The sequence below is a fragment of the Silurus aristotelis genome (assembly GCF_946808225.1).
Source record: "Silurus aristotelis genome assembly, chromosome: 7".
Taxonomy (NCBI): domain Eukaryota; kingdom Metazoa; phylum Chordata; class Actinopteri; order Siluriformes; family Siluridae; genus Silurus; species Silurus aristotelis.
In genome coordinates this window covers 18638605-18664785 of record NC_139580.1, presented here as the reverse complement: position 1 = coordinate 18664785, position 26181 = coordinate 18638605, and positions in this window count along the sequence as shown.

The following is a 26181-nucleotide window of genomic DNA, read 5'->3' as shown; positions in this document are numbered from 1 at the left end:
TCTTTTCCATACTTCAACACTATGTAACATATTAAAAGTAGGCCAAACAAGTTTTAAAAAAAGACAAATAAATGAAGCAATCTTTTAAACAGGTCTCTCTAATTAACAAATCGATTTACAGTTTAATTGCACAAAGTAGACAAACTATTATATTAAAAAAATAAATAAATAAATAAATACTACCAAGCAAAAGCTGGGGCTTGAACCCACAACCTTGTGGGGACCTGCTGACCAGTAAACCTATGCTTAACCCACTGAGCTATTAGATCTGTCTTGTGCAAGCAGTCAAGAAGCCTAATGAACCAGCATGGCTTGTTTTCCATACTTCAACACTATGTAACTCATATTAAAAGTGGGCCAAACAAGTTTAAAAAAGGACAAATAAATGAAGCAATCTTTTAAACAGGTCTCTCTAATTAACAAATTGATTTACAGTTTAATATCACAAAGTAGACAAACTATTATATTAAAAAATAAATAAATCCTACCAAGCAAAAGCTGGGGCTTGAACCCACAACCTTGTGGGGACCTGCTGACCAGTAAACCTATGCTTAACCCACTGAGCTATTAGATCTGTCTTGTGCAAGCAGTCAATAAGCCTAATGAACCAGCATAGCTTCTTTTACATACTTCAACACTATGAAACATATTAAAAGTAGGGCAAATAAGTTTTAAAAAAGACAAATAAATGAAGCAATCTTTTAAACAGGTCTCTCTAATTAACAAATCGATTTACAGTTTAATATCACAAAGTAGACAAACTATTATATTAAAAAAAAATAAATAAAAAATAAAAAGAAAATACTACCAAGCAAAAGTTGGGGCTTGAACCCACAACCTTGTGGGGTCCTGCGGACCAGTAAACCTATGCTTAACCCACTGAGCTACTAGATCTTTCATGTGCAAGCAGTCAATAAGCCTAATGAACCAGCATAGCTTCTTTTCCATACTTCAACACTATGTAACATATTAAAAGTAGGCCAAACAAGTTTTTAAAAAAAGACAAATAAATGAAGCAATCTTTTAAACAGGTCTCTCTAATTAACAAATTGATTTACAGTTTAATATCACAAAGTAAACAAACTATTATATTAAAAAATAAATAAATACTACCAAGCAAAAGTGGGGGCTTGAACCCACAACCTTGTGGGGACCTGCTGACCAGTAAACCTACGCTTTACCCACTGAGCTATAAGATCTGTCTTGTGCAAGCAGTCAATAAGCCTAATGAACCAGCATGGCTTCTTTTCCATACTTCAACACTATGTAACATATTAAAAGTAGGACAAACAAGTTTAAAAAAAGGACAAATAAATGAAGCAATCTTTTAAACAGGTCTCTCTAATTAACAAATCGATTTACAGTTTAATATCACAAAGTAGACAAACTATTATATTAAAAAAAAAAAAATCCTACCATGCCAAAGCTGGGGCTTGAACCCACAACCTTGTGGGGACCTGCCGACCAGTAAACCTATGCTTTACCCACTGAGCTATTAGATCTGTCTTGTGCAAGCAGTCAATAAGCCTAATGAACCAGCATGGCTTCTTTTCCATACTTCAACACTATGTAACTTATAATAAAAGTAGGCCAAACAAGTTTAAAAAAAGACAAATAAATGAAGCAATCTTTTAAACAGGTCTCTCTAATTAACAAATCGATTTACAGTTTAATATCACAAAGTAGACAAACTATTATATAAAAAAAAAATAATAATAATAATACCATGTCAAAGCTGGGGCTTAAACCCATAACCTTGTGGGGACCTGCCGACCAGTAAACCTATGCTTTACCCACTGAGCTATTAGATCTGTGTTGTGCAAGCAGTCAATAAGCCTAATGAACCAGCATAGCTTCTTTTCCATACTTCAACACTATGTAACTCATATTAAAAGTGGGCAAAACAAGTAAAAAAAAAAAAAAAAGGACAAATAAATGAAGCAATCTTTTAAACAGGTCTCTCTAATTAACAAATCGATTTACAGTTTAATATCACAAAGTAGACAAACTATTATATTAAAAAAAATAAATAAATAAAAAGAAAATACTACCAAGCAAAAGATGGGGCTTGAACCCACAACCTTGTGGGGTCCTACTGACCAGTAAACCTATGCTTAACCCACTGAGCTACTAGAACTGTCATGTGCAAGCAGTCAATAAGCCTAATGAACCAGCATTGCTTGTTTTCAATACTTTAACACTATGTAACTCATTAAAAGTAGGCCAAAAAAGTAAAAAAAAAAAAAAAAGACAAATAAATGAAGCAATCTTTTAAACAGGTCTCTCTAATTAACAAATCGATTTACAGATTAATAGCACAAAGTAGACAAACTATTATATAAAAAAAAAATAATAATAATAATACCATGTCAAAGCTGTGGCTTGAACCCATAACCTTGTGGGGACCTGCTGACCAGTAAACCTATGCTTTACCCACTGAGCTATTAGATCTGTCTTGTGCAAGCAGTCAATAAGCCTAATAAACCAGCATAGCTTATTTTCCATACTTCAACACTATGTAACATATTAAAAGTAGGCCAAACAAGTTTTAAAAAAAGACAAATAAATGAAGCAATCTTTTAAACAGGTCTCTCTAATTAACAAATCGATTTACAGTTTAATTGCACAAAGTAGACAAACTATTATATTAAAAAAAAAAATAAATAAATAAATACTACCAAGCAAAAGCTGGGGCTTGAACCCACAACCTTGTGGGGACCTGCTGACAAGTAAACCTATGCTTAACCAACTGAGCTATTAGATCTGTCTTGTGCAAGAAGTCAATAAGCCTAATGAACCAGCATGGCTGTTTTCCATACTTCAACACTATGTAACTCATATTAAAAGTGGGCCAAACAAGTTTAAAAAAAGACAAATAAATGAAGCAATCTTTTAAACAGGTCTCTCTAATTAACAAATTGATTTACAGTTTAATATCACAAAGTAGACAAACTATTATATAAAAAAAAAAAATAATAATAATACCATGCCAAAGCTGGGGCTTGAACCCATAACCTTGTGGGGACCTGCTGATCAGTAAACCTATGCTTTACCCACTGAGCTATTAGATCTGTCTTGTGCAAGCAGTCTATGAGCCTAATTAACCAGCATGGCTTGTTTCCCATACTTCAACACTATGTAACTCATATTAAAAGTGGGCCAAACAAGTAAAAAAAAAAAAAAAAAGACAAATAAATGCAGCAATCTTTTAAACAGGTCTCTCTAATTAACAAATCGATTTACAGTTTAATAGCACAAAGTAGACAAACTATTATATTAAAAAATAAAAAATAAAAAAATACTACCAAACAAAAGCTGGGGCTTGAACCCACAACCTTGTGGGGACCTGCTGACCAGTAAACCTATGCTTAACCCACTGAGCTATTAGATCTGTCTTGTGCAAGCAGTCAATAAGCCTAATGAACCAGCATGGCTTGTTTTCCATACTTCAACACTATGTAACTCATATTAAAAGTAGGCCAAACAAGTTTAAAAAAGGACAAATAAATGAAGCAATCTTTTAAACAGGTCTCTCGAATTAACAAATCGATTAACAGTTTAATATCACAAAGTAGACAAACTATTATATAAAATAAAAATATATAAATAAATAAATAATACTACCAAGCATCAGCTGGGGCTTGAACCAACAACCTTGTGGGGACCTGCTGACCAGTAAACCTACGCTTAACCCACTGAGCTATTAGATCTGTCTTGTGCAAGCAGTCAATAAGCCTGATGAACCAGCATGGCTTCTTTTCCATACTTCAACACTATGTAACTTATATTAAAAATAGGCCAAACAAGTTTAAAAAAAGACAAATAAATGAAGCAATCTTTTAAACAGGTCTCTCTAATTAACAAATCGATTTACAGTTTAATAGCACAAAGTAGACAAACTATTATATAAAAAAAAAAATATTAATAATAATACTACCAAGCAAAAGCTGGGGCTTGAACCCACAACCTTGTGGGGACCTGCTGACCAGTAAACCTATGCTTAACCAACTGAGCTATTAGATCTGTCTTGTGCAAGCAGTCAATAAGCCTGATGAACCAGCATGGATTCTTTTCCATACTTCAACACTATGTAACTCATATTAAAAGTGGGCCAAACAAGTAAAAAAAAAAAAAAAGACAAATAAATGCAGCAATCTTTTAAACAGGTCTCTCTAATTAACAAATCGATTTACAGTTTAATAGCACAAAGTAGACAAACTATTATATTAAAAAATAAAAAATACTACCAACCAAAAGCTGGGGCTTGAACCCACAACCTTGTGGGGACCTGCTGACCAGTAAACCTATGCTTAACCCACTGAGCTATTAGATCTGTCTTGTGCAAGCAGTCAATAAGCCTAATGAACCAGCATGGCTTGTTTTCCATACTTCAACACTATGTAACTCATATTAAAAGTAGGCCAAACAAGTTTAAAAAAGGACAAATAAATGAAGCAATCTTTTAAACAGGTCTCTCTAATTAACAAATCGATTTACAGTTTAATATCACAAAGTAGACAAACTATTATATTAAAAAATAAATAAATACTACCAAGCAAAAGCAGGGGCTTGAACCCACAACCTTGTGGGGACCTGCTGACCAGTAAACCTATGCTTAACACACTGAGCTACTAGATCTTTCATGTGCAAGCAGTCAATAAGCCTAATGAACCAGCATAGCTTCTTTTCCATACTTCAACACTATGTAACATATTAAAAGTAGGCCAAACAAGTTTTTAAAAAAAGACAAATAAATGAAGCAATCTTTTCAACAGGTCTCTCTAATTAACAAATTGATTTACAGTTTAATATCACAAAGTAGACAAACTATTATATTAAAAAATAAATAAATCCTACCAAGCAAAAGCTGGGGCTTGAACCCACAACCTTGTGGGGACCTGCTGACCAGTAAACCTATGCTTAACCCACTGAGCTATTAGATCTGTCTTGTGCAAGCAGTCAATAAGCCTAATGAACCAGCATAGCTTCTTTTCCATACTTCAACACTATGTAACATATTAAAAGTAGGGCAAATAAGTTTTAAAAAAGACAAATAAATGAAGCAATCTTTTAAACAGGTCTCTCTAATTAACAAATCGATTTAAAGTTTAATATCACAAAGTAGACAAACTATTATATTAAAAAAAAAAAAGAAAAAGAAAAAGAAAATACTACCAAGCAAAAGTTGGGGCTTGAACCCACAACCTTGTGGGGTCCTGCGGACCAGTAAACCTATGCTTAACCCACTGAGCTACTAGATCTTTCATGTGCAAGCAGTCAATAAGCCTAATGAACCAGCATAGCTTCTTTTCCATACTTCAACACTATGTAACATATTAAAAGTAGGCCAAACAAGTTTTTAAAAAAAGACAAATAAATGAAGCAATCTTTTAAACAGGTCTCTCTAATTAACAAATTGATTTACAGTTTAATATCACAAAGTAAACAAACTATTATATTAAAAAATAAATAAATACTACCAAGCAAAAGCGGGGGCTTGAACCCACAACCTTGTGGGGACCTGCTGACCAGTAAACCTACGCTTTACCCACTGAGCTATAAGATCTGTCTTGTGCAAGCAGTCAATAAGCCTAATGAACCAGCATGGCTTCTTTTCCATACTTCAACACTATGTAACATATTAAAAGTAGGACAAACAAGTTTAAAAAAAGGACAAATAAATGAAGCAATCTTTTAAACAGGTCTCTCTAATTAACAAATCGATTTACAGTTTAATATCACAAAGTAGACAAACTATTATATTAAAAAAAAAAAAAATCCTACCATGCCAAAGCTGGGGCTTGAACCCACAACCTTGTGGGGACCTGCCGACCAGTAAACCTATGCTTTACCCACTGAGCTATTAGATCTGTCTTGTGCAAGCAGTCAATAAGCCTAATGAACCAGCATGGCTTCTTTTCCATACTTCAACACTATGTAACTTATAATAAAAGTAGGCCAAACAAGTTTAAAAAAAGACAAATAAATGAAGCAATCTTTTAAACAGGTCTCTCTAATTAACAAATCGATTTACAGTTTAATATCACAAAGTAGACAAACTATTATATAAAAAAAAAATAATAATAATAATACCATGTCAAAGCTGGGGCTTAAACCCATAACCTTGTGGGGACCTGCCGACCAGTAAACCTATGCTTTACCCACTGAGCTATTAGATCTGTGTTGTGCAAGCAGTCAATAAGCCTAATGAACCAGCATCGCTTCTTTTCCATACTTCAACACTATGTAACTCATATTAAAAGTGGGCAAAACAAGTAAAAAAAAAAAAAAAAGGACAAATAAATGAAGCAATCTTTTAAACAGGTCTCTCTAATTAACAAATCGATTTACAGTTTAATATCACAAAGTAGACAAACTATTATATTAAAAAAAATAAATAAATAAAAAGAAAATACTACCAAGCAAAAGATGGGGCTTGAACCCACAACCTTGTGGGGTCCTACTGACCAGTAAACCTATGCTTAACCCACTGAGCTACTAGAACTGTCATGTGCAAGCAGTCAATAAGCCTAATGAACCAGCATTGCTTGTTTTCAATACTTTAACACTATGTAACTCATTAAAAGTAGGCCAAAAAAGTAAAAAAAAAAAAAAAAGACAAATAAATGAAGCAATCTTTTAAACAGGTCTCTCTAATTAACAAATCGATTTACAGTTTAATAGCACAAAGTAGACAAACTATTATATTAAAAAATAAAAAATAAAAAAATACTACCAAACAAAAGCTGGGGCTTGAACCCACAACCTTGTGGGGACCTGCTGACCAGTAAACCTATGCTTAACCCACTGAGCTATTAGATCTGTCTTGTGCAAGCAGTCAATAAGCCTAATGAACCAGCATGGCTTGTTTTCCATACTTCAACACTATGTAACTCATATTAAAAGTAGGCCAAACAAGTTTAAAAAAGGACAAATAAATGAAGCAATCTTTTAAACAGGTCTCTCGAATTAACAAATCGATTAACAGTTTAATATCACAAAGTAGACAAACTATTATATAAAATAAAAATATATAAATAAATAAATAATACTACCAAGCATCAGCTGGGGCTTGAACCAACAACCTTGTGGGGACCTGCTGACCAGTAAACCTACGCTTAACCCACTGAGCTATTAGATCTGTCTTGTGCAAGCAGTCAATAAGCCTGATGAACCAGCATGGCTTCTTTTCCATACTTCAACACTATGTAACTTATATTAAAAATAGGCCAAACAAGTTTAAAAAAAGACAAATAAATGAAGCAATCTTTTAAACAGGTCTCTCTAATTAACAAATCGATTTACAGTTTAATAGCACAAAGTAGACAAACTATTATATAAAAAAAAAAATATTAATAATAATACTACCAAGCAAAAGCTGGGGCTTGAACCCACAACCTTGTGGGGACCTGCTGACCAGTAAACCTATGCTTAACCAACTGAGCTATTAGATCTGTCTTGTGCAAGCAGTCAATAAGCCTGATGAACCAGCATGGATTCTTTTCCATACTTCAACACTATGTAACTCATATTAAAAGTGGGCCAAACAAGTAAAAAAAAAAAAAAAGACAAATAAATGCAGCAATCTTTTAAACAGGTCTCTCTAATTAACAAATCGATTTACAGTTTAATAGCACAAAGTAGACAAACTATTATATTAAAAAATAAAAAATACTACCAACCAAAAGCTGGGGCTTGAACCCACAACCTTGTGGGGACCTGCTGACCAGTAAACCTATGCTTAACCCACTGAGCTATTAGATCTGTCTTGTGCAAGCAGTCAATAAGCCTAATGAACCAGCATGGCTTGTTTTCCATACTTCAACACTATGTAACTCATATTAAAAGTAGGCCAAACAAGTTTAAAAAAGGACAAATAAATGAAGCAATCTTTTAAACAGGTCTCTCTAATTAACAAATCGATTTACAGTTTAATATCACAAAGTAGACAAACTATTATATTAAAAAATAAATAAATACTACCAAGCAAAAGCAGGGGCTTGAACCCACAACCTTGTGGGGACCTGCTGACCAGTAAACCTATGCTTAACACACTGAGCTACTAGATCTTTCATGTGCAAGCAGTCAATAAGCCTAATGAACCAGCATAGCTTCTTTTCCATACTTCAACACTATGTAACATATTAAAAGTAGGCCAAACAAGTTTTTAAAAAAAGACAAATAAATGAAGCAATCTTTTCAACAGGTCTCTCTAATTAACAAATTGATTTACAGTTTAATATCACAAAGTAGACAAACTATTATATTAAAAAATAAATAAATCCTACCAAGCAAAAGCTGGGGCTTGAACCCACAACCTTGTGGGGACCTGCTGACCAGTAAACCTATGCTTAACCCACTGAGCTATTAGATCTGTCTTGTGCAAGCAGTCAATAAGCCTAATGAACCAGCATAGCTTCTTTTCCATACTTCAACACTATGTAACATATTAAAAGTAGGGCAAATAAGTTTTAAAAAAGACAAATAAATGAAGCAATCTTTTAAACAGGTCTCTCTAATTAACAAATCGATTTAAAGTTTAATATCACAAAGTAGACAAACTATTATATTAAAAAAAAAAAAGAAAAAGAAAAAGAAAATACTACCAAGCAAAAGTTGGGGCTTGAACCCACAACCTTGTGGGGACCTGCTGACCAGTAAACCTACGCTTTACCCACTGAGCTATAAGATCTGTCTTGTGCAAGCAGTCAATAAGCCTAATGAACCAGCATGGCTTCTTTTCCATACTTCAACACTATGTAACATATTAAAAGTAGGACAAACAAGTTTAAAAAAAGGACAAATAAATGAAGCAATCTTTTAAACAGGTCTCTCTAATTAACAAATCGATTTACAGTTTAATATCACAAAGTAGACAAACTATTATATTAAAAAAAAAAAAAATCCTACCATGCCAAAGCTGGGGCTTGAACCCACAACCTTGTGGGGACCTGCCGACCAGTAAACCTATGCTTTACCCACTGAGCTATTAGATCTGTCTTGTGCAAGCAGTCAATAAGCCTAATGAACCAGCATGGCTTCTTTTCCATACTTCAACACTATGTAACTTATAATAAAAGTAGGCCAAACAAGTTTAAAAAAAGACAAATAAATGAAGCAATCTTTTAAACAGGTCTCTCTAATTAACAAATCGATTTACAGTTTAATATCACAAAGTAGACAAACTATTATATAAAAAAAAAATAATAATAATAATACCATGTCAAAGCTGGGGCTTAAACCCATAACCTTGTGGGGACCTGCCGACCAGTAAACCTATGCTTTACCCACTGAGCTATTAGATCTGTGTTGTGCAAGCAGTCAATAAGCCTAATGAACCAGCATCGCTTCTTTTCCATACTTCAACACTATGTAACTCATATTAAAAGTGGGCAAAACAAGTAAAAAAAAAAAAAAAAGGACAAATAAATGAAGCAATCTTTTAAACAGGTCTCTCTAATTAACAAATCGATTTACAGTTTAATATCACAAAGTAGACAAACTATTATATTAAAAAAAATAAATAAATAAAAAGAAAATACTACCAAGCAAAAGATGGGGCTTGAACCCACAACCTTGTGGGGTCCTACTGACCAGTAAACCTATGCTTAACCCACTGAGCTACTAGAACTGTCATGTGCAAGCAGTCAATAAGCCTAATGAACCAGCATTGCTTGTTTTCAATACTTTAACACTATGTAACTCATTAAAAGTAGGCCAAAAAAGTAAAAAAAAAAAAAAAAGACAAATAAATGAAGCAATCTTTTAAACAGGTCTCTCTAATTAACAAATCGATTTACAGATTAATAGCACAAAGTAGACAAACTATTATAAAAAAAAAAAATAATAATAATAATACCATGTCAAAGCTGTGGCTTGAACCCATAACCTTGTGGGGACCTGCTGACCAGTAAACCTATGCTTTACCCACTGAGCTATTAGATCTGTCTTGTGCAAGCAGTCAATAAGCCTAATGAACCAGCATTGCTTCTTTTCCATACTTCAACACTATGTAACTTATAATAAAAGTAGGCCAAACAAGTTAAAAAAAAAAGACAAATAAATGAAGCAATCTTTTTAACAGGTCTCTCTAATTAACAAATCGATTTACAGTTTAATAGCACAAAGTAGACAAACTATTATATAAAAAAAAAATAATAATAATACCATGTCAAAGCTGGGGCTTGAACCCATAACCTTGTGGGGACCTGCTGACAAGTAAACCTATGCTTTACCCACTGAGCTATTAGATCTGTCTTGTGCAAGCAGTCAATAAGCCTAATAAACCAGCATAGCTTCTTTTCCATACTTCAACACTATGTAACATATTAAAAGTAGGCCAAACAAGTTTTAAAAAAAGACAAATAAATGAAGCAATCTTTTAAACAGGTCTCTCTAATTAACAAATCGATTTACAGTTTAATTGCACAAAGTAGACAAACTATTATATTAAAAAAATAAATAAATAAATAAATACTACCAAGCAAAAGCTGGGGCTTGAACCCACAACCTTGTGGGGACCTGCTGACCAGTAAACCTATGCTTAACCCACTGAGCTATTAGATCTGTCTTGTGCAAGCAGTCAAGAAGCCTAATGAACCAGCATGGCTTGTTTTCCATACTTCAACACTATGTAACTCATATTAAAAGTGGGCCAAACAAGTTTAAAAAAGGACAAATAAATGAAGCAATCTTTTAAACAGGTCTCTCTAATTAACAAATTGATTTACAGTTTAATATCACAAAGTAGACAAACTATTATATTAAAAAATAAATAAATCCTACCAAGCAAAAGCTGGGGCTTGAACCCACAACCTTGTGGGGACCTGCTGACCAGTAAACCTATGCTTAACCCACTGAGCTATTAGATCTGTCTTGTGCAAGCAGTCAATAAGCCTAATGAACCAGCATAGCTTCTTTTCCATACTTCAACACTATGTAACATATTAAAAGTAGGGCAAATAAGTTTTAAAAAAGACAAATAAATGAAGCAATCTTTTAAACAGGTCTCTCTAATTAACAAATCGATTTACAGTTTAATAGCACAAAGTAGACAAACTATTATATTTAAAAAAAAATTAATCTTACCATGCCAATGCTTGAACCCACAACCTTGTGGGGACCTGCTGACCAGTAAACCTATGCTTAACCCACTGAGCTATTAGATCTGTCTTGTGCAAGCAGTCAATAAGCCTAATGAACCAGCATAGCTTCTTTTCCATACTTCAACACTATGTAACATATTAAAAGTAGGGCAAACAAGTTTTAAAAAAGACAAATAAATGAAGCAATCTTTTAAACAGGTCTCTCTAATTAACAAATCGATTTACAGTTTAATATCACAAAGTAGACAAACTATTATATTAAAAAAAAAAAAAGAAAAAGAAAATACTACCAAGCAAAAGTTGGGGCTTGAACCCACAACCTTGTGGGGTCCTGCTGACCAGTAAAGCTATGCTTAACCAACTGAGCTATTAGATCTGTCTTGTGCAAGAAGTCAATAAGCCTAATGAACCAGCATGGCTTCTTTTCCATCCTTCAACACTATGTAACTCATATTAAAAGTGGGCCAAACAAGTAAAAAAAAAAAAAAAAGACAAATAAATGCAGCAATCTTTTAAACAGGTCTCTCTAATTAACAAAGCGATTTACAGTTTAATAGCACAAAGTAGACAAACTATTATATTAAAAAATAAAAAATAAATAAATACTAACAAGCAAAAGCTGGGGCTTGAACCCACAACCTTGTGGGGACCTGCTGACCAGTAAACCTATGCTTAACCCACTGGGCTATTAGATCTGTCTTGTGGAAGCAGTCAATAAGCCTAATAAACCAGCATAGCTTCTTTTCCATACTTCAACACTATGTAACATATTAAAAGTAGGCCAAACAAGTTTTAAAAAAAGACAAATAAATGAAGCAATCTTTTAAACAGGTCTCTCTAATTAACAAATCGATTTACAGTTTAATTGCACAAAGTAGACAAACTATTATATTAAAAAAATAAATAAATAAATAAATACTACCAAGCAAAAGCTGGGGCTTGAACCCACAACCTTGTGGGGACCTGCTGACAAGTAAACCTATGCTTAACCAACTGAGCTATTAGATCTGTCTTGTGCAAGAAGTCAATAAGCCTAATGAACCAGCATGGCTTCTTTTCCATACTTCAACACTATGTAACTCATATTAAAAGTGGGCCAAACAAGAAAAAAAAAAAAAAAAAGACAAATAAATGCAGCAATCTTTTAAACAGGTCTCTCTAATTAACAAATCGATTTACAGTTTAATAGCACAAAGTAGACAAACTATTATATTAAAAAATAAAAAAAAAAATAAATACTACCAAGCAAAAGCTGGGGCTTGAACCCACAACCTTGTGGGGACCTGCTGACCAGTAAACCTATGCTTAACCCACTGGGCTATTAGATCTGTCTTGTGCAAGCAGTCAATAAGCCTAATGAACCAGCATGGCTGTTTTCCATACTTCAACACTATGTAACTCATATTAAAAGTGGGCCAAACAAGTTTAAAAAAAGACAAATAAATGAAGCAATCTTTTAAACAGGTCTCTCTAATTAACAAATTGATTTACAGTTTAATATCACAAAGTAGACAAACTATTATATATAAAAAAAAAAAAATCCTACCATGCCAAAGCTGGGGCTTGAACCCACAACCTTGTGGGGACCTGCTGACCAGTAAACCTATGCTTTACCCACTGAGCTATTAGATCTGTCTAGTGCAAGCAGTCAATAAGCCTAATGAACCAGCATGGCTTCTTTTCCAACTTCAACACTATGTAACTTATATTAAAAGTAGGCCAAACAAGTTTAAATAAAGAACAAAAAAATGAAGCAATCTTTTAAACAGGTCTCTCTAAATAACAAATCGATTTACAGTTTAATAGCACAAAGTAGACAAACTATTATATAAAAAAAAAATAGTAATAAGAATACCATGCCAAAGCTGGGGCTTGAACCCATAACCTTGTGGGGACCTGCTGACCAGTAAACCTATGCTTAACCCACTGAGCTATTAGATCTGTCTTGTGCAAGCAGTCAATAAGCCTAATGAACCAGCATAGCTTCTTTTCCATACTTCAACACTATGTAACATTAAAAGTAGGCCAAACAAGTTTAAAAAAAAAGACAAATAAATTAAGCAATCTTTTAAACAGGTCTCTCTAATTAACAAATCGGTTTACAGTTTAATAGCACAAAGTAGACAAACTATTATATTAAAAAAAAAAAATAAAAAATAAAAATACTACCAAGCAAAAGTTGTGGCTTGAACCCACAACCTTGTGGGGACCTGCTGACCAGTAAACCTATGCTTAACCCACTGAGCTATTAGATCTGTCTTGTGCAAGCAGTCAATAAGCCTAATGAACCAGCATGGCTTGTTTTCCATACTTCAACACTATGTAACTCATATTAAAAGTAGGCCAAACAAGTTTAAAAAAGGACAAATAAATGAAGCAATCTTTTAAACAGGTCTCTCTAATTAACAAATCGATTTACAGTTTAATATCACAAAGTAGACAAACTATTATATTAAAAAATAAATAAATACTACCAAGCAAAAGCAGGGGCTTGAACCCACAACCTTGTGGGGACCTGCTGACCAGTAAACCTATGCTTAACACACTGAGCTACTAGATCTTTCATGTGCAAGCAGTCAATAAGCCTAATGAACCAGCATAGCTTCTTTTCCATACTTCAACACTATGTAACATATTAAAAGTAGGCCAAACAAGTTTTTAAAAAAAGACAAATAAATGAAGCAATCTTTTCAACAGGTCTCTCTAATTAACAAATTGATTTACAGTTTAATATCACAAAGTAGACAAACTATTATATTAAAAAATAAATAAATACTACCAAGCAAAAGCGGGGGCTTGAACCCACAACCTTGTGGGGACCTGCTGACCAGTAAACTTATGTTTTACCCACTGAGCTATAAGATCTGTCTTGTGCAAGCAGTCAATAAGCCTAATGAACCAGCATGGCTTCTTTTCCATACTTCAACACTATGTAACATATTAAAAGTAGGACAAACAAGTTTAAAAAAAGGACAAATAAATGAAGCAATCTTTTAAACAGGTCTCTCTAATTAACAAATCGATTTACAGTTTAATATCACAAAGTAGACAAACTATTATATTAAAAAAAAAAAAAATCCTACCATGCCAAAGCTGGGGCTTGAACCCACAACCTTGTGGGGACCTGCCGACCAGTAAACCTATGCTTTACCCACTGAGCTATTAGATCTGTCTTGTGCAAGCAGTCAATAAGCCTAATGAACCAGCATTGCTTCTTTTCCATACTTCAACACTATGTAACTTATAATAAAAGTAGGCCAAACAAGTTAAAAAAAAAAGACAAATAAATGAAGCAATCTTTTAAACAGGTCTCTCTAATTAACAAATCGATTTACAGTTTAATAGCACAAAGTAGACAAACTATTATATAAAAAAAAAAAAATATAATAATACCATGTCAAAGCTGGGGCTTAAACCCATAACCTTGTGGGGACCTGCTGACCAGTAAACCTATGCTTTACCCACGGAGCTATTAGATCTGTCTTGTGCAAGCAGTCAATAAGCCTAATGAACCAGCATGGATTCTTTTCCATACTTCAACACTATGTAACTCATATTAAAAGTGGGCCAAACAAGTAAAAAAAAAAAAAAAAGACAAATAAATGCAGCAATCTTTTAAACAGGTCTCTCTAATTAACAAATCGATTTACAGTTTAATAGCACAAAGTAGACAAACTATTATATTAAAAAATAAAAAATAAATAAATACTACCAAGCAAAAGCTGGGGCTTGAACCCGCAACCTTGTGGGGACCTGCTGACCAGTAAACCTATGCTTAACCCACTGAGCTATTAGATCTGTCTTGTGCAAGCAGTCAATAAGCCTAATAAACCAGCATGGCTTCTTTTCCATACTTCAACACTATGTAACATATTAAAAGTAGGACAAACAAGTTTAAAAAAAGGACAAATAAATGAAGCAATCTTTTAAACAGGTCTCTCTAATTAACAAATCGATTTACAGTTTAATATCACAAAGTAGACAAACTATTATATTAAAAAAAATAAATAAATAAAAAGAAAATACTACCAAGCAAAAGTTGGGGCTTGAACCCACAACCTTGTGGGGTCCTACTGACCAATAAACCTATGCTTAACCCACTGAGCTACTAGATCTGTCATGTGCAAGCAGTCAATAAGCCTAATGAACCAGCATTGCTTGTTTTCAATACTTTAACACTATGTAACTCATATTAAAAGTAGGCCAAAAAAGTAAAAAAAAAAAAAAAAAAGACAAATAAATGAAGCAATCTTTTAAACAGGTCTCTCTAATTAACAAATCGATTTACAGATTAATAGCACAAAGTAGACAAACTATTATATAAAAAAAAAATAATAATAATAATACCATGTCAAAGCTGGGGCTTGAACCCATAATCTTGTGGGGACCTGCTGACCAGTAAACCTATGCTTTACCCACTGAGCTATTAGATCTGTCTTGTGCAAGCAGTCAATAAGCCTAATAAACCAGCATAGCTTATTTTCCATACTTCAACACTATGTAACATATTAAAAGTAGGCCAAACAAGTTTTAAAAAAAGACAAATAAATGAAGCAATCTTTTAAACAGGTCTCTCTAATTAACAAATCGATTTACAGTTTAATAGCACAAAGTAGACAAACTATTATATTAAAAAAAATAAATAAATAAATAAATACTACCAAGCAAAAGCTGGGGCTTGAACCCACAACCTTGTGGGGACCTGCTGACAAGTAAACCTATGCTTAACCAACTGAGCTATTAGATCTGTCTTGTGCAAGAAGTCAATAAGCCTAATGAACCAGCATGGCTTCTTTTCCATACTTCAACACTATGTAACTCATATTAAAAGTGGGCCAAACAAGTAAAAAAAAAAAAAAAAGACAAATAAATGCAGCAATCTTTTAAACAGGTCTCTCTAATTAACAAATCAATTTACAGTTTAATAGCACAAAGTAGACAAATTATTATATTAAAAAATAAAAAATAAATAAATACTACCAAGCAAAAGCTGGGGCTTGAACCCACAACCTTGTGGGGACCTGCTGACCAGTAAACCTATGCTTAACCCACTGAGCTATTAGATCTGTCTTGTGCAAGCAGTCAATAAGCCTAATGAACCAGCATGGCTTGTTTTCCATACTTCAACACTATGTAACTCATATTAAAAGTGGGCCAAACAAGTAAAAAAAAGGACAAATAAATGAAGCAATCTTTTAAACAGGTCTCTCTAATTAACAAATTGATTTACAGTTTAATATCACAAAGTAGACAAACTATTATATTAAAAAATAAATAAATCCTACCAAGCAAAAGCTGGGGCTTGAACCCACAACCTTGTGGGGACCTGCTGAACAGTAAACCTATGCTTAACCCACTGAGCTATTAGATCTGTCTTGTGCAAGCAGTCAATAAGCCTAATGAACCAGCATAGCTTCTTTTCCATACTTCAACACTATGTAACATATTAAAAGTAGGGCAAATAAGTTTTAAAAAAGACAAATAAATGAAGCAATCTTTTAAACAGGTCTCTCTAATTAACAAATCGATTTACAGTTTAATAGCACAAAGTAGACAAACTATTATATTTAAAAAAAAATTAATCTTACCATGCCAATGCTTGAACCCACAACCTGGTGGGGACCTGCTGAACAGTAAACCTATGCTTAACCCACTGAGCTATAAGATCTGTCTTGTGCAAGCAGTCAATAAGCCTAATGAACCAGCATGGCTTATTTTCCATACTTCAACACTATGTAACATATTAAAAGTAGGACAAACAAGTTTAAAAAAAGGACAAATAAATGAAGCAATCTTTTAAACAGGTCTCTCTAATTAACAAATCGATTTACAGTTTAATATCACAAAGTAGACAAACTATTATATTAAAAAAAAAAAAAATCCTACCATGCCAAAGCTGGGGCTTGAACCCACAACCTTGTGGGGACCTGCCGACCAGTAAACCTATGCTTTACCCACTGAGCTATTAGATCTGTCTTGTGCAAGCAGTCAATAAGCCTAATGAACCAGCATTGCTTCTTTTCCATACTTCAACACTATGTAACTTATAATAAAAGTAGGCCAAACAAGTTAAAAAAAAAAGACAAATAAATGAAGCAATCTTTTTAACAGGTCTCTCTAATTAACAAATCGATTTACAGTTTAATAGCACAAAGTAGACAAACTATTATATAAAAAAAAAATAATAATAATACCATGTCAAAGCTGGGGCTTGAACCCATAACCTTGTGGGGACCTGCTGACAAGTAAACCTATGCTTTACCCACTGAGCTATTAGATCTGTCTTGTGCAAGCAGTCAATAAGCCTAATAAACCAGCATAGCTTCTTTTCCATACTTCAACACTATGTAACATATTAAAAGTAGGCCAAACAAGTTTTAAAAAAAGACAAATAAATGAAGCAATCTTTTAAACAGGTCTCTCTAATTAACAAATCGATTTACAGTTTAATTGCACAAAGTAGACAAACTATTATATTAAAAAAATAAATAAATAAATAAATACTACCAAGCCAAAGCTGGGGCTTGAACCCACAACCTTGTGGGGACCTGCTGACCAGTAAACCTATGCTTAACCCACTGAGCTATTAGATCTGTCTTGTGCAAGCAGTCAAGAAGCCTAATGAACCAGCATGGCTTGTTTTCCATACTTCAACACTATGTAACTCATATTAAAAGTGGGCCAAACAAGTTTAAAAAAGGACAAATAAATGAAGCAATCTTTTAAACAGGTCTCTCTAATTAACAAATTGATTTACAGTTTAATATCACAAAGTAGACAAACTATTATATTAAAAAATAAATAAATCCTACCAAGCAAAAGCTGGGGCTTAAACCCACAACCTTGTGGGGACCTGCTGACCAGTAAACCTATGCTTAACCCACTGAGCTATTAGATCTGTCTTGTGCAAGCAGTCAATAAGCCTAATGAACCAGCATAGCTTCTTTTCCATACTTCAACACTATGTAACATATTAAAAGTAGGGCAAATAAGTTTTAAAAAAGACAAATAAATGAAGCAATCTTTTAAACAGGTCTCTCTAATTAACAAATCGATTTACAGTTTAATAGCACAAAGTAGACAAACTATTATATTTAAAAAAAAATTAATCTTACCATGCCAATGCTTGAACCCACAACCTTGTGGGGACCTGCTGACCAGTAAACCTATGCTTAACCCACTGAGCTATTAGATCTGTCTTGTGCAAGCAGTCAATAAGCCTAATGAACCAGCATAGCTTCTTTTCCATACTTCAACACTATGTAACATATTAAAAGTAGGGCAAACAAGTTTTAAAAAAGACAAATAAATGAAGCAATCTTTTAAACAGGTCTCTCTAATTAACAAATCGATTTACAGTTTAATATCACAAAGTAGACAAACTATTATATTAAAAAAAAAAAAAGAAAAAGAAAATACTACCAAGCAAAAGTTGGGGCTTGAACCCACAACCTTGTGGGGTCCTGCTGACCAGTAAAGCTATGCTTAACCAACTGAGCTATTAGATCTGTCTTGTGCAAGAAGTCAATAAGCCTAATGAACCAGCATGGCTTCTTTTCCATCCTTCAACACTATGTAACTCATATTAAAAGTGGGCCAAACAAGTAAAAAAAAAAAAAAAAGACAAATAAATGCAGCAATCTTTTAAACAGGTCTCTCTAATTAACAAAGCGATTTACAGTTTAATAGCACAAAGTAGACAAACTATTATATTAAAAAATAAAAAATAAATAAATACTAACAAGCAAAAGCTGGGGCTTGAACCCACAACCTTGTGGGGACCTGCTGACCAGTAAACCTATGCTTAACCCACTGGGCTATTAGATCTGTCTTGTGGAAGCAGTCAATAAGCCTAATAAACCAGCATAGCTTCTTTTCCATACTTCAACACTATGTAACATATTAAAAGTAGGCCAAACAAGTTTTAAAAAAAGACAAATAAATGAAGCAATCTTTTAAACAGGTCTCTCTAATTAACAAATCGATTTACAGTTTAATTGCACAAAGTAGACAAACTATTATATTAAAAAAATAAATAAATAAATAAATACTACCAAGCAAAAGCTGGGGCTTGAACCCACAACCTTGTGGGGACCTGCTGACAAGTAAACCTATGCTTAACCAACTGAGCTATTAGATCTGTCTTGTGCAAGAAGTCAATAAGCCTAATGAACCAGCATGGCTTCTTTTCCATACTTCAACACTATGTAACTCATATTAAAAGTGGGCCAAACAAGAAAAAAAAAAAAAAAAAGACAAATAAATGCAGCAATCTTTTAAACAGGTCTCTCTAATTAACAAATCGATTTACAGTTTAATAGCACAAAGTAGACAAACTATTATATTAAAAAATAAAAAAAAAAATAAATACTACCAAGCAAAAGCTGGGGCTTGAACCCACAACCTTGTGGGGACCTGCTGACCAGTAAACCTATGCTTAACCCACTGGGCTATTAGATCTGTCTTGTGCAAGCAGTCAATAAGCCTAATGAACCAGCATGGCTGTTTTCCATACTTCAACACTATGTAACTCATATTAAAAGTGGGCCAAACAAGTTTAAAAAAAGACAAATAAATGAAGCAATCTTTTAAACAGGTCTCTCTAATTAACAAATTGATTTACAGTTTAATATCACAAAGTAGACAAACTATTATATATAAAAAAAAAAAAAAATCCTACCATGCCAAAGCTGGGGCTTGAACCCACAACCTTGTGGGGACCTGCTGACCAGTAAACCTATGCTTTACCCACTGAGCTATTAGATCTGTCTAGTGCAAGCAGTCAATAAGCCTAATGAACCAGCATGGCTTGTTTTCCATACTTCAACACTATGTAACTTATATTAAAAGTAGGCCAAACAAGTTTAAAAAAAAAGACAAATAAATGAAGCAATCTTTTAAACAGGTCTCTCTTATTAACAAATTGATTTACAGTTTAATATCACAAAGTAGACAAACTATTATATTTATAAAAAAAAAAATCCTACCATGCCAAAGCTGGGGCTTGAACCCACAACCTTGTGGGGACCTACCGACCAGTAAACCTATGCTTTACCCACTGAGCTATTAGATCTGTCTTGTGCAAGCAGTCAAGAAGCCTAATGAACCAGCATGGCTTCTTTTCCAACTTCAACACTATGTAACTTATATTAAAAGTAGGCCAAACAAGTTTAAATAAAGAACAAAAAAATGAAGCAATCTTTTAAACAGGTCTCTCTAAATAACAAATCGATTTACAGTTTAATAGCACAAAGTAGACAAACTATTATATAAAAAAAAAATAGTAATAAGAATACCATGCCAAAGCTGGGGGTTGAACCCATAAACTTGTGGGGACCTGCTGACCAGTAAACCTATGCTTAACCCACTGAGCTATTAGATCTGTCTTGTGCAAGCAGTCAATAAGCCTAATGAACCAGCATAGCTTCTTTTCCATACTTCAACACTATGTAACATTAAAAGTAGGCCAAACAAGTTTAAAAAAAAAGACAAATAAATTAAGCAATCTTTTAAACAGGTCTCTCTAATTAACAAATCGGTTTACAGTTTAATAGCACAAAGTAGACAAACTATTATATTAAAAAAAAAAAATAAAAAATAAAAATACTACCAAGCAAAAGTTGTGGCTTGAACCCACAACCTTGTGGGGACCTGCTGACCAGTAAACCTATGCTTTACCCACTGAGCTATTAGATCTGTCTAGTGCAAGCAGTCAATAAGCCTAATGAACCAGCATGGCTTCTTTTCCAACTTCAACACTATGTAACTTATATTAAAAGTAGGCCAAACAAGTTTAAATAAAGAACAAAAAAATGAAGCAATCTTTTAAACAGGTCTCTCTAAATAACAAATCGATTTACAGTTTAATAGCACAAAGTAGACAAACTATTATATAAAAAAAAAATAGTAATAAGAATACCATGCCAAAGCTGGGGCTTGAACCCATAACCTTGTGGGGACCTGCTGACCAGTAAACCTATGCTTAACCCACTGAGCTATTAGATCTGTCTTGTGCAAGCAGTCAATAAGCCTAATGAACCAGCATAGCTTCTTTTCCATACTTCAACACTATGTAACATTAAAAGTAGGCCAAACAAGTTTAAAAAAAAAGACAAATAAATTAAGCAATCTTTTAAACAGGTCTCTCTAATTAACAAATCGGTTTACAGTTTAATAGCACAAAGTAGACAAACTATTATATTAAAAAAAAAAAAAATAAATAAATACTACCAAGCAAAAGCTGGGGCTTGAACCCACAACCTTGTGGGGACCTGCTGACCAGTAAACCTATGCTTAACCCACTGAGCTATTAGATCTGTCTTGTGCAAGCAGTCAATAAGCCTAATGAACCAGCATGGCTTGTTTTCCATACTTCAACACTATGTAACTCATATTAAAAGTAGGCCAAACAAGTTTAAAAAAGGACAAATAAATGAAGCAATCTTTTAAACAGGTCTCTCTAATTAACAAATCGATTTACAGTTTAATATCACAAAGTAGACAAACTATTATATTAAAAAATAAATAAATACTACCAAGCAAAAGCAGGGGCTTGAACCCACAACCTTGTGGGGACCTGCTGACCAGTAAACCTATGCTTAACACACTGAGCTACTAGATCTTTCATGTGCAAGCAGTCAATAAGCCTAATGAACCAGCATAGCTTCTTTTCCATACTTCAACACTATGTAACATATTAAAAGTAGGCCAAACAAGTTTTTAAAAAAAGACAAATAAATGAAGCAATCTTTTCAACAGGTCTCTCTAATTAACAAATTGATTTACAGTTTAATATCACAAAGTAGACAAACTATTATATTAAAAAATAAATAAATACTACCAAGCAAAAGCGGGGGCTTGAACCCACAACCTTGTGGGGACCTGCTGACCAGTAAACTTATGCTTTACCCACTGAGCTATAAGATCTGTCTTGTGCAAGCAGTCAATAAGCCTAATGAACCAGCATGGCTTCTTTTCCATACTTCAACACTATGTAACATATTAAAAGTAGGACAAACAAGTTTAAAAAAAGGACAAATAAATGAAGCAATCTTTTAAACAGGTCTCTCTAATTAACAAATCGATTTACAGTTTAATATCACAAAGTAGACAAACTATTATATTAAAAAAAAAAAAAATCCTACCATGCCAAAGCTGGGGCTTGAACCCACAACCTTGTGGGGACCTGCCGACCAGTAAACCTATGCTTTACCCACTGAGCTATTAGATCTGTCTTGTGCAAGCAGTCAATAAGCCTAATGAACCAGCATTGCTTCTTTTCCATACTTCAACACTATGTAACTTATAATAAAAGTAGGCCAAACAAGTTAAAAAAAAAAGACAAATAAATGAAGCAATCTTTTAAACAGGTCTCTCTAATTAACAAATCGATTTACAGTTTAATAGCACAAAGTAGACAAACTATTATATAAAAAAAAAAAATTATAATAATACCATGTCAAAGCTGGGGCTTAAACCCATAACCTTGTGGGGACCTGCTGACCAGTAAACCTATGCTTTACCCACGGAGCTATTAGATCTGTCTTGTGCAAGCAGTCAATAAGCCTAATGAACCAGCATGGATTCTTTTCCATACTTCAACACTATGTAACTCATATTAAAAGTGGGCCAAACAAGTAAAAAAAAAAAAAAAAGACAAATAAATGCAGCAATCTTTTAAACAGGTCTCTCTAATTAACAAATCGATTTACAGTTTAATAGCACAAAGTAGACAAACTATTATATTAAAAAATAAAAAATAAATAAATACTACCAAGCAAAAGCTGGGGCTTGAACCCGCAACCTTGTGGGGACCTGCTGACCAGTAAACCTATGCTTAACCCACTGAGCTATTAGATCTGTCTTGTGCAAGCAGTCAATAAGCCTAATAAACCAGCATGGCTTCTTTTCCATACTTCAACACTATGTAACATATTAAAAGTAGGACAAACAAGTTTAAAAAAAGGACAAATAAATGAAGCAATCTTTTAAACAGGTCTCTCTAATTAACAAATCGATTTACAGTTTAATATCACAAAGTAGACAAACTATTATATTAAAAAAAATAAATAAATAAAAAGAAAATACTACCAAGCAAAAGTTGGGGCTTGAACCCACAACCTTGTGGGGTCCTACTGACCAGTAAACCTATGCTTAACCCACTGAGCTACTAGATCTGTCATGTGCAAGCAGTCAATAAGCCTAATGAACCAGCATTGCTTGTTTTCAATACTTTAACACTATGTAACTCATATTAAAAGTAGGCCAAAAAAGTAAAAAAAAAAAAAAAAAAGACAAATAAATGAAGCAATCTTTTAAACAGGTCTCTCTAATTAACAAATCGATTTACAGATTAATAGCACAAAGTAGACAAACTATTATATAAAAAAAAAATAATAATAATAATACCATGTCAAAGCTGGGGCTTGAACCCATAACCTTGTGGGGACCTGCTGACCAGTAAACCTATGCTTTACCCACTGAGCTATTAGATCTGTCTTGTGCAAGCAGTCAATAAGCCTAATAAACCAGCATAGCTTATTTTCCATACTTCAACACTATGTAACATATTAAAAGTAGGCCAAACAAGTTTTAAAAAAAGACAAATAAATGAAGCAATCTTTTAAACAGGTCTCTCTAATTAACAAATCGATTTACAGTTTAATAGCACAAAGTAGACAAACTATTATATTAAAAAAAAAAATAAATAAATAAATACTACCAAGCAAAAGCTGGGGCTTGAACCCACAACCTTGTGGGGACCTGCTGACAAGTAAACCTATGCTTAACCAACTGAGCTATTAGATCTGTCTTGTGCAAGAAGTCAATAAGCCTAATGAACCAGCATGGCTTCTTTTCCATACTTCAACACTATGTAACTCATATTAAAAGTAGGCCAAACAAGTTAAAAAAAAAAGACAAATAAATGAAGCAATCTTTTTAACAGGTCTCTCTAATTAACAAATCGATTTACAGTTTAATAGCACAAAGTAGACAAACTATTATATAAAAAAAAAATAATAATAATAATACCATGTCAAAGCTGGGGCTTGAACCCATAACCTTGTGGGGACCTGCTGACAAGTAAACCTATGCTTTACCCACTGAGCTATTAGATCTGTCTTGTGCAAGCAGTCAATAAGCCTAATAAACCAGCATAGCTTCTTTTCCATACTTCAACACTATGTAACATATTAAAAGTAGGCCAAACAAGTTTTAAAAAAAGACAAATAAATGAAGCAATCTTTTAAACAGGTCTCTCTAATTAACAAATCGATTTACAGTTTAATTGCACAAAGTAGACAAACTATTATATTAAAAAAATAAATAAATAAATAAATACTACCAAGCAAAAGCTGGGGCTTGAACCCACAACCTTGTGGGGACCTGCTGACCAGTAAACCTATGCTTAACCCACTGAGCTATTAGATCTGTCTTGTGCAAGCAGTCAAGAAGCCTAATGAACCAGCATGGCTTGTTTTCCATACTTCAACACTATGTAACTCATATTAAAAGTGGGCCAAACAAGTTTAAAAAAGGACAAATAAATGAAGCAATCTTTTAAACAGGTCTCTCTAATTAACAAATTGATTTACAGTTTAATATCACAAAGTAGACAAACTATTATATTAAAAAATAAATAAATCCTACCAAGCAAAAGCTGGGGCTTGAACCCACAACCTTGTGGGGACCTGCTGACCAGTAAACCTATGCTTAACCCACTGAGCTATTAGATCTGTCTTGTGCAAGCAGTCAATAAGCCTAATGAACCAGCATAGCTTCTTTTCCATACTTCAACACTATGTAACATATTAAAAGTAGGGCAAATAAGTTTTAAAAAAGACAAATAAATGAAGCAATCTTTTAAACAGGTCTCTCTAATTAACAAATCGATTTACAGTTTAATAGCACAAAGTAGACAAACTATTATATTTAAAAAAAAATTAATCTTACCATGCCAATGCTTGAACCCACAACCTTGTGGGGACCTGCTGACCAGTAAACCTATGCTTAACCCACTGAGCTATTAGATCTGTCTTGTGCAAGCAGTCAATAAGCCTAATGAACCAGCATAGCTTCTTTTCCATACTTCAACACTATGTAACATATTAAAAGTAGGGCAAACAAGTTTTAAAAAAGACAAATAAATGAAGCAATCTTTTAAACAGGTCTCTCTAATTAACAAATCGATTTACAGTTTAATATCACAAAGTAGACAAACTATTATATTAAAAAAAAAAAAAGAAAAAGAAAATACTACCAAGCAAAAGTTGGGGCTTGAACCCACAACCTTGTGGGGTCCTGCTGACCAGTAAAGCTATGCTTAACCAACTGAGCTATTAGATCTGTCTTGTGCAAGAAGTCAATAAGCCTAATGAACCAGCATGGCTTCTTTTCCATCCTTCAACACTATGTAACTCATATTAAAAGTGGGCCAAACAAGTAAAAAAAAAAAAAAAAGACAAATAAATGCAGCAATCTTTTAAACAGGTCTCTCTAATTAACAAAGCGATTTACAGTTTAATAGCACAAAGTAGACAAACTATTATATTAAAAAATAAAAAATAAATAAATACTAACAAGCAAAAGCTGGGGCTTGAACCCACAACCTTGTGGGGACCTGCTGACCAGTAAACCTATGCTTAACCCACTGGGCTATTAGATCTGTCTTGTGGAAGCAGTCAATAAGCCTAATAAACCAGCATAGCTTCTTTTCCATACTTCAACACTATGTAACATATTAAAAGTAGGCCAAACAAGTTTTAAAAAAAGACAAATAAATGAAGCAATCTTTTAAACAGGTCTCTCTAATTAACAAATCGATTTACAGTTTAATTGCACAAAGTAGACAAACTATTATATTAAAAAAATAAATAAATAAATAAATACTACCAAGCAAAAGCTGGGGCTTGAACCCACAACCTTGTGGGGACCTGCTGACAAGTAAACCTATGCTTAACCAACTGAGCTATTAGATCTGTCTTGTGCAAGAAGTCAATAAGCCTAATGAACCAGCATGGCTTCTTTTCCATACTTCAACACTATGTAACTCATATTAAAAGTGGGCCAAACAAGA